The 10,270-nt window shown below is 36.9% G+C and overlaps 1 pseudogene; it reads left to right on the plus strand.

Moving 5' to 3' along the window:
* The first annotated feature begins 2,243 nt into the window (after nt 1-2,243).
* Nucleotides 2,244-5,408, plus strand: LOC113280239 (annotated as a pseudogene).
* The last annotated feature ends 4,862 nt before the right edge of the window (nt 5,409-10,270 follow it).

Genomic DNA, 10,270 nt, shown 5'->3' on the forward strand with positions numbered 1-10,270 from the left:
TCACACATAGTAGACATATCCAACCCCCACTTATTGAGTCTACTTTTAATCTTGAGATGAATATTCAAGGCAACCAAGTGAAAAATGATTGTTTAGGAATGTAGAATTTAAACAAACCAAGTTATTCTAAAAAGGAGACTCTGTGGGGTTCATGAGAACCTTGTAAGTATCTTTGAATGAATACTTACCAGAAGAACTAGGAGACTGAATCACTGGATGTAGTGAAATATCTTCAGAATAATGGAGCCTGCAACCATCCTCATCTATATACTTAGAAAGTTTACAGTCTCTTCCCACGAAAATGAAATTTAAAATCTCCTTAAGGATCCAATCAGAAGTCTTTCATAAGGATGTTCATTACCAGTTAAGAAAGAAGTAGACTTCCCATCACCAATGGTTGGCCTAAAATACTTAGCCGCTTCGGTTCTCTGATTCAGAATGTGCCTCCAATTCCAAGAAGCATCTTGCGGGAATGCCATATTATAAAAATCCTTATCTTTGTATGAGATTTTGCTTTACCAAATCAGTCTATACTGAGCTTTTATAGGATGCCAACTCCCAAATATGCCTCATCCCCGCAACCAAATTAGTAGTTTGGAGATCTCTTACTACGAATCCGCCCTCCTTAAAATAAATACAAATATGATGCCAACTTATAGAGCAACTATGCTTCTTCTCCAAATCAGCACTAGCCCGTCAGTACTTCTTAAGGAATTGAGACACTTAATAACCTTCTTAGGAAGAATGAACCAAGAGGGCGAATAAAAATCCATACCATTTAGAAGATCCTTAATAAGATTTAGTCTACCAGCATGAGAAAGGGGTTTGGACTTCCAAGACTTAATGCGAATATCAACCTTATTAATAAGGGGAATACATTCCTTAAAAAAAAAAAAGCTTAGTGAAAAGAAGAGGGAGACCTAGTACCTCACTGGCAAATCTCCAATCACATAGTCAAAACAAAAAACAATATTCTGTAAAGTAATCTCATTTACCGCAGAATAAAAAAAAAAAAAAAAAAGTTTTCTTCTTACTGGCCTCAAGTCAAGTGTAGGCACTAAATTGTTGGATAACGCTATTAAGAGTAGAAGCACACTTAAAATCTCATTTGAAGAACACCAGCACATCATCAGAAAAGAGAGATGTGTGAGTGAATTTTTCTGATTCCGGATGAAAACCATAATTCCTCACCAGGTTCTTCAAACAAACACTCAGAATCTCCATAACCATCACAAACAAATATTGCAATAGAGAGAAACCCTGTCTTAAACCACGCTTAGCACGGAAAAAACCCGTAAGATGACCCATGCATCATGATGAAAAAATTAGATGTAAAAATACAACACTGAATCCACTCAATAAATACTAGGAAAACCAAACTTCCTAAGAGTAATGATCACTGCCTTCCAACTCACCGTATCGAAGGTTTTGTTCAATTCAATCTTAAGAGCACATCTCGGATACCCAGCAATTATGTGATAGTTTGCAGAATCTCATGTGCCACGACAATATTCTTCCTGGACAGTAAAGTCATAAATTATTTCTAGAATACTCGGCTCTGCGAAAAATTATCCAGGTTTTACTCTAAAGAAATCGAACTCAACAACATAAAACCCACATGATATCTTTCTAACATGGTCAAGGAAATTAGCAGATTGACGCAGTCGGCCCCATAACTACGTTTCACCACATTATAGAAAAGACAATCAAGCAATGTTAGGCCGGTTCCTATGGGCATGACAAAGTCCCATATTTATCACTTTTGCACCCACTATGGACATAGCAAAGTGGCAAACTTTGCCACTTAGCCATGCCAGGTCTAATCTTTACCGAACGGTGCAGTGTCGACCGCGCGATCTAGAGTTGACCGGGCGACCTAATGTACATTGCTAGCGATCCAGTGTGTCGCTCAGTAACACTTTTGGTTATTTAATCAATAAAGTCTGACTCCTAAAACTACTCAACCATTTTCCCCATTATTTTATGGGGACAAACTTTAGTTACTTTAATGTTTTATTTACTAAAAAGCAGTACTCCGCTCGATCTAAACTCGATCGTTGCACGGGTTTTACCATAGTGGCGGAAACCATTTGCCACTCACCTGGCATGGTATTTTTCTTGATTAGGTAGTCTCTATAGGAACCGACCTTAGATACCTAAACTAGTAACCACATAAAAAAGTCAAACATGAGCCTCCACAACAATAACTCCAGAAAGCCTTTATATATTTTTTGTATACTAACATGTCTGCTTTTTTTGAAATATCTATCAGTAGTTTTGGTAGACGGGGACGGAATTGCCAGAGCCGGTATCCTCGTGGAAGGTCAGAAATCCACGAAAAAAATACAGAGCTACTGTTTTATTAAATTTTGGTTTCATTATCGATGGCAAAAGCTTCGTTTATCTGCTGGACCTACTGAATGAACATCTTTTGCCTGTAAACTGGAGTTTTGAAAGCCATGGTATGTGTCTTGTCTCAATTTGCACCTTTTTGTTTTCGTCTTGCTTTCGTGTTCCCAATTTTGTTTGGTTGAGTTGTTAGATAATTATGGTTTATTTTTCAAAATTACTCAAAAATTGACAGTGCAGTAAGGTTAAGCCATAAACTTTCAGATATCATTAGGAGATTATCAGGGTATATGTTAATCACGAGCCCAACTGCAAATTCACTGGGATCCTGCATTTAGCTCCATATATGAACAGCTGGATGAACAGCTGTGAGTAGAGCATATGAAACCTCCTATTTGTTACCCTGTGGTCCCGTGGACATGGTCAATCTAAAATCCCGATATCTCTGTCTCTTTTAGTATCCTGACTTGCAAATTCTTGTTTCTTTTCAAAGTTTTCATAAGTTTTTATATTGGTGGGTGCGTCATGTCATCATACATGGCTAACTTATTGAAGCTATTGCCTCAAGTTACAATGTTATGTAGCTACATATAACTTTCTTCTTTGAAAATTTGATGGATAGGACACAGAACCAGACGTGTATTTGTGATTGGTTGTATGCATGAATACTGTCAGTTCTCATGTGCATTTGTAACTTCAACATGCCATGTATTTGTGTGATACTGAGTACTGACTATAGAGAACACTTTGTTATAATAGAAGTTTGTGGCCGTTTTGCTCTGTGTTCTGCGATTTTTGTCCAGCATTTACTGTAGTGGATGTTGATGGGGAGGATCCACATACGGGTATGATTACATCAGCAATGTCAATCTTGCACTTGTATCTTGCGTTGATGATGAACAACTGGGGTTTCAAGATAGAGACCTAGTTGTATTGTCGGAAGTTCACGGGATGACAGAACTGAATGATGGTGCCCAGGAAGGTCAAAAATGCCCAGACCTTACTCCTTTGAACTTGACGTGGACACTACAGATTATGGTGGGTATATAAGAGGCGGTATAGTCACACAGGTGAAACAACCAAAGGGGTTGAAGTTGAGGACACTGAGAGAAGCACTGAATGATCCTGGTGATTTTCTTTTGGGTGATTTTTCTAAGTTCGATCATCCATCTCTGCTGTTCTTGGCTTTTAAAGCATTGGATACGTTCATAGGGGAATTGGGACGCTTCCCTGATTCTGGGTCAGAAGAGGATGCACAGAAGCTGATTTCTGTCTCTAAAATCATTAATGAAACCTCAAGTGATGCAAGGCTAGAGGAGATCGACGTGAAGCTTTTTTTCGTCATTTTTCCTTTGGCTTGAAAGCTGTTTTGAATCCCATGGAAGCCATGTTTGGTGGTACTGTGGTCCAGGAGTTTGTCCAAGCATGCTCTGGAAAGTTTCATCCTCTTCATCAGGTGAGGGACTTGAAAGCTCCATCCTATTTGTGATTATTCCTTTCAACAGCCTCGAAATACACTGAAAGTCGTTTCTTAGGCATTTCCTATCTTTAAATTGATTGCCTATATTGTTTTCTTGTATATCAATACATATTTTACTTTGTACTTTGAATCAAATGTTTTACTTCAACTCTGTTGAATCTCTTCCTGCTGAACCAATTGGATCCTAACAATTTGAAACCACTGAATAGCCTGTACGAGGTATCAGTGTTATGATCCAATTTTCAGAAGAAACATGAGGAATCTAAACTGTTACGCTTGGATCTGGTGCACTTGGTTGTGAATTCCTGAAGAACATAGCTCTGATGGCCATGGGAGTTTCTTGCAACAACAAAGAGAAGCTAACGATTACTGATGATGATGCCATTGGCCCATTGAGAAGAGCAGTCTTAGCAGACAATTTCTTTTCAGGGGCTGGAATATTGATGCTGGCTAAGTCTACAGTTGCTGCCTCGTCGATAAATCCACACTTGCACAATGAAACTCTGCAAAATCGCGCTTCCCCTGAAACAGAGAGTGTGTTTGACCATGCATTTTGGGAGAATCTGAGCGTTGTTGTCAATGCAATCGGTAACCTGAACGCTAGGAAAATACATGGATCATAGGTGCTTGTTTCTTCAGAAACCTCTTTTGGAGTCTGGAACCTTGGGTGCTAAATCCAACACTCGGATGGTTATTCCTCATATGACGGAGAACCATGGTGCCTCAAGGAACCCACCAGAAAAGCAGGCGCCAATGTGCACTGTTCATTCATTCCCACAGAACGTTGATCACTGCTTGACGTGGGTTCGCTCTGAGTTTGAGGGCTTACTTGAGAAGACACCAACAGAAGTGAACTCCTACTGAATAAATAAACATCCATGAAGAAAGCAGGTGATGCACATGCTGAGACATTTGGCATCCCTACTCCTGACTGGCTTAAGATTTCTAGGAGATGTCCAACTGCTGTTTGTAATGTTATAGTCCCGGATTTCCAGCCAAAGGAGGGAGTTGATATCGTAACCGACGAGAAAGCAGCAAACCTCTCATCTGCGTCTAATAGATGATGCATCAGTTATCAATGATCTGACAAGATAGGTGGATGATTGCAGTAGTAAGTTTCCTTCTGGCTTTCGAATGAACCCAGTACAATTCGAAAAGGTATTTTTGTATTCTTTCAAGTAGATTGATGTTCTTTTCCTATTCTGATATATGTATGATTTTGGACCTGTAGTCTGTAATGTGCATGTACTTGTGAGTCCTGATCGTTAGATAGCTCTTCTCTACCAAGTCCAATGACCCTTGAGACATCTGGGTGTTTTAATCGGCATAAACAAGGGATGGGATGACCTTTGCCCAACGTAACACGAAATGATTTCGATATTTCTTTTGTTGCTTATTTGTGAAGTTTTTAGTTTAGTGGCCCTTGATTTTTGTGTAGGTTGATGAGGTAAATTACCACATGGACTTGATAGCTGGGTTCGCTAACATGCAAGTAAGGAACTACAGCATTCCCGAAGTTGACAGGATGAAGGCTAAGTTTATCGCTGGGAGAATCATACCTGCAATGTTTAAGGACTAGGGTATTGGATGAACTTAGCATTTGTTTAACTATGTAAGCAAATTAAATGATTTACTAAAATATTAAGATCATATGGGGTTTACGAGTTAGGAAATGCATTTTAAGGAAGCTCTGGATCTTGACACCAAATTTCACGAACAGGACTTGAACAGACCAAAACAAAATGACTCGAGGAACATTAATTTGTATAGTCTAGGATCCTGGAGATGCAGGGTATCGAACCCTGTACCTCTTGCATGCAAAACGAGAGGTCTACCATTTGAGCTACATCCCCGTTTTGCTGGATTTTTTTAACACACTACCGAAATACAGTATAGTAATCAGGGCATATTATAGCACAGTAAGCTCCTCCAATTAACCCAAAACAGGGACCTCTTTACAGCACACTAGATAACATCAAATCGGTATGAAATTCCTACAAAATGAATTTCTATTTTTATCAATAAAACCTGTTTATAGAGCTCTATTCTAGTATATACACTACAAAACAGAAGGCCTCTTGGGACGGCCAAAAAAACGTCCCAAGAGGACAAAAAACCGTCCCAAGAGATATTAGGGACGGTTTATGTACCTTCCCCTGTTCCACCGTCACTAATACTATTTGGTCATGTTTTTTTTTTGGGACGGACATATTTTAGCCTTGATTTAGATATTTTATGACTATTAGGGACGGTCAGGCCATCACCGTCCCAAATATCCTTCTTTAGGGACGGTTTTTTCAAAACGGCCGTCCCTAGAAGCTACTTGTTTTGTAGTGATAGCAAGTTCAAGACCCGGGGTATATGAAGTGAGAGCTCTAATTGTAAGAATGAAGTGGCAAAAAAAAAAAACAGAAAACATAATCCCCTTTACTCTATCTCACAAGATGATAATCTTGAGAAGGTGTATCCTAGACTTCTAAGGATAATTTCCTTTCTTTTTTTTTGGATAATAATTTGATTTTTCTCAAATAAATTGGTGAGTATAATAATAGGTTACCTGATTATGTCTTGAGGAATTAGTGAATCCATCACCGTAATCGGATTCAAGAATTGTACTTCCATGACCCGACCAAAAACACACGGTTAAGATTCTAATAATATTATTAAAGAAGAAGAAAACAACAACTTTTTGTATGTAATTTCAAGAGAATCGTTGTTATTTATAAGGGGTATAATGTCCTTCGGAAATTTTTATTCATCACTGACAGACACCTTCAAGAGGCATCAATGGGGCTAGTGGTAGAGGCACTTCTATTTAAATTTTAATTGAACTAGATTTTCAAATTACAAAATAAATTTTATGAGACGCTTTCTTCCAATCTACTATGGCAAACATAATGCACACGTTTTAAAAAAAAATCCAACGTTCTCCCCTCATTCTCAAAAAATCAAAAAATGCAGTAAATAAAGTGAAGAACTTTTAAAATTGGAGTGGCTACATTACTAAAGTGGCTTCCTACATACCTGAACGGGATCAAGCCAACTTATTAGTTCAAGCAAAGCTGATAATAAGCATCATTGTAGAAACCAATACATAAATGATAGGTATCTTTTAGATTTGAACCTTCACTTAATGTAAGAATTTCAAAGCCTTATCGAGATTCTATGTTGAAACTCGTCTTGAACCAATTACCCCCTTGAATTTCCACACATATGGATTTCAGAGAATGATGTATTTTGTAGCTAGCAAGTTAATGACTATCTGCTCAAATCCTGGATTTATGAGTCTGTTAGAGCACTGCTCAGTCGAACTCGCAAGCGTTGCTATCTCAAGCTTGTCCGCCAAGTTTAGTTGCCAAAACTATAAGTCTTGATTTCTAGTCTCCTTATAGCTAAGTCTCGGATTGGGATAGAAAGTGTAGTTGAGTTTTAGACTTCACGGCGTTCATCGATTGAAGACGTAGAACTACTAAGGGGAGCTTGTGGAACTTCATCAACAAAAGGTATGTGCATGCTTGAACTCATCTATTACTCAAAAGTCTATCTACTCTATCTCATATTTGAGACAAAAGTTGTATAACTATATAGACTTTGATTATATACATTTGATATTTCGAGCTAAGTTTAACTCGTTTACATATTTCTCGAAATATGTGTTGGTAAGCACTTTAACTATGTTCATCCTATATTCAAGAGTGAGTTACAGATACGAGACTTAAACACACACACACACACAAAAAAAAAAAAGATTAGGTTACCACCAACAGAGAACTAACTAAGAAATTAAACCTCTATTAGATCAAACAATTAAACTTTTCTTCAACTCCAAACCATATTGAACCTCTCTATTGGATCAAACAATTAGAATTTTCTTCTTCCACTTCAAACCCTGTCCAATCGATTCATGACATCGATAATAATATTATTCAATACAAACAATAATGCTATCAATCAACTAATTTTAAGCAGTAAAAATAAATAGATTACATTTTAATAATATTGACATTGATGTTTTGGTTTTTCACTGCAGATCATGAGTGCAAGGAATAGGATAACTTAAGAAGAAAAGCATAATGCATTTAGGTCTATATCTTGGGTATCCTCATAAACAGTCTCGTATGAAATACAAACACAATAGTGATAAGTTGGAGAATGGAGATCCTCCTCCTCATGCAACAGAAAATTCCACTAATAAGAATAGTCCCCACACCACCTCCAAAAATACCCACTGCCGATTGAAAACTTCACGGCGTTCATCGATTGAAGACGAAGAACTAATAAGGGTAGCTTGTAGAACAACTACTAAGGGGTGCTTGTGGAACTTCATCAATAAAAGGTATGTGGAGACTTAAACTCATTTATCACTCAAAAGTCTATTTCTACTCTATCTCCTATTTGAAACAGAAGTCGTATAACTATATAGACTTCAACTATACACATTTGATATTTCGAGCTGAGTTTAACTCGCTTACATATTTCTCGAAATATGTGTTAGTAAGCTTTCCCTTTAACCAAGTTCATCTTATATTCTTGACGAAAGTCAAAAGATGACCATATGAAAATCGTCTGGTAATAACGTCTTATATGATTTGTATGAGGAATTCATTTGGTGTAGACTTGGAATGTTTCGTATTGATCATTTGATCCATTGAAAATTGCGTTGAAGCTAATAATTTGTGTGAGACAGCTATTGTCATCTTCTAAGAATGTTTCAATGATTGAAATGAGAGTTTAGAACAATTAACCATTGATTGGATATATCATAGTATGTGTACTTGTATGGTACTATTGCAAGTTAATAATTCCAAGCCAGGGAACCATAGTATGTATACCCAGATGCATACTGGTTTGATAGTTGAAGTTGAGGATCTTAGTATGCATACGTATGCGTACCGGCGTAACAATTCAAGTCTGGGAATTCAACTGAGTTTGGTTATGTACGACAGTATGCATACCCTTTCCCATACTGGCGAACCCAGACTAAATCCGGCTACTTAGGTATGCGTACCCGTTTGCAGTTTGCATAATATAGTAGTTTGGATTAGTAACGTGCATGAAACTAACAATTGTTTTGTCAGTCATTGCACTTTTTTTGCTTATCATTTTGGAAGACAGCATCAAATCTAGTTTTCTAAACAATTCAAATGATAATACTACAAAATTATGGTCTTCTTATTATATTTCCTTTGTGCTTTGCATTGAACCAAGAGTTTAGCTACCCATGATAGGTATTACATCTTTTAAACACATAACCCTTATATAATTTTAAATGCATCCATACATGCGTCGAGAAGTTTGAAGTTATGAAATAAATGAGTTAAAAGACTCTTCCCCGTCGTTATAGAGGCTGCGTTGAGTGTTTATGTTTGGTATAATAGCTGTTAGTGGCATACTTATTGGTAAAATAGATTGTGCAGTTTTCCATATAAACATCTTTATTGTTGGAGTTAGATTTAGATTCCGTATCCTACTCCAGTTTACAGTATTGGTATTACTATTATGTATTGGATTATAGTGATAACTTACTGTAAATTTTCCTTCCGTGTTCAAGTTCCATCTTACGATATCATCTAGATCATTTATTCATATTTTTTTCTCGTTTCCTTTTTAACAATTTTTACATCAAAGCAAGCATGGAGTTTAGTTATATCCCAGGTTTTATGTATTGTAGATAAGTGACTCACCTTAGTCATTGTGCCCGAAACATGTTTGGGTTTAGGAATTGAACCAATTGTGCTTGGGATCTATTGGTCTTCTCGTATATCAATTAATCTACCATTTCCAAGAATGAATGAGAAGTTATCTTTAATGTATTTTTCCCTATTATGTATTCCATTTCATGTGTTTAATGTGTTTTACCCCGACGAATACTCTTAACCTAGTGGTTCAATTCTCTAAAGGTTTTCTAAACCTCCATTCCAGGGGCGAAAGGAAAGCTTAACTTACCCTGCCTTAATCAGGATAAAAAGCCCAAAATTATATTTTCTTTCTGCTCTTTTTGTTGGGCCCAAATTTAATATACTGGTTTTGCCGGGTATAAAACTAGCCATACCCGGAGTATCCAATGTTTCTAATTTTTCCATTGCTCCATCTGATGTAATGTAATTCCAGAGGAGGTGATTGATGAATGTAAGTTAGATTTTAATAGTGATGTTTTGGAGAGTGGGGGTTCAAAATTTTCTTTGATATATGATCATGAGGGATTGGATAATATTGACTTGGATGTCGAGTTTCCAGAATCTTTCGGGGAAATCATCGAGCATTCCAACAAGAACTTGAGAAACATCACCAACAATAGAAGCAACACCACCATCGACTTCCCTTTTGAGTTTCCTTAATTTCCTACTGTAAATGAAAATATGACTTGTAGATTCAATACTTTTTATTTTCAACTTGATTGAACATCATTTCTGTTTTTTTTTTTTTTTTTTTTTTTTTTTT

This window comes from Papaver somniferum, chromosome 5, assembly GCF_003573695.1.
Source record: "Papaver somniferum cultivar HN1 chromosome 5, ASM357369v1, whole genome shotgun sequence".
In the NCBI taxonomy this organism is placed as follows: domain Eukaryota; kingdom Viridiplantae; phylum Streptophyta; class Magnoliopsida; order Ranunculales; family Papaveraceae; genus Papaver; species Papaver somniferum.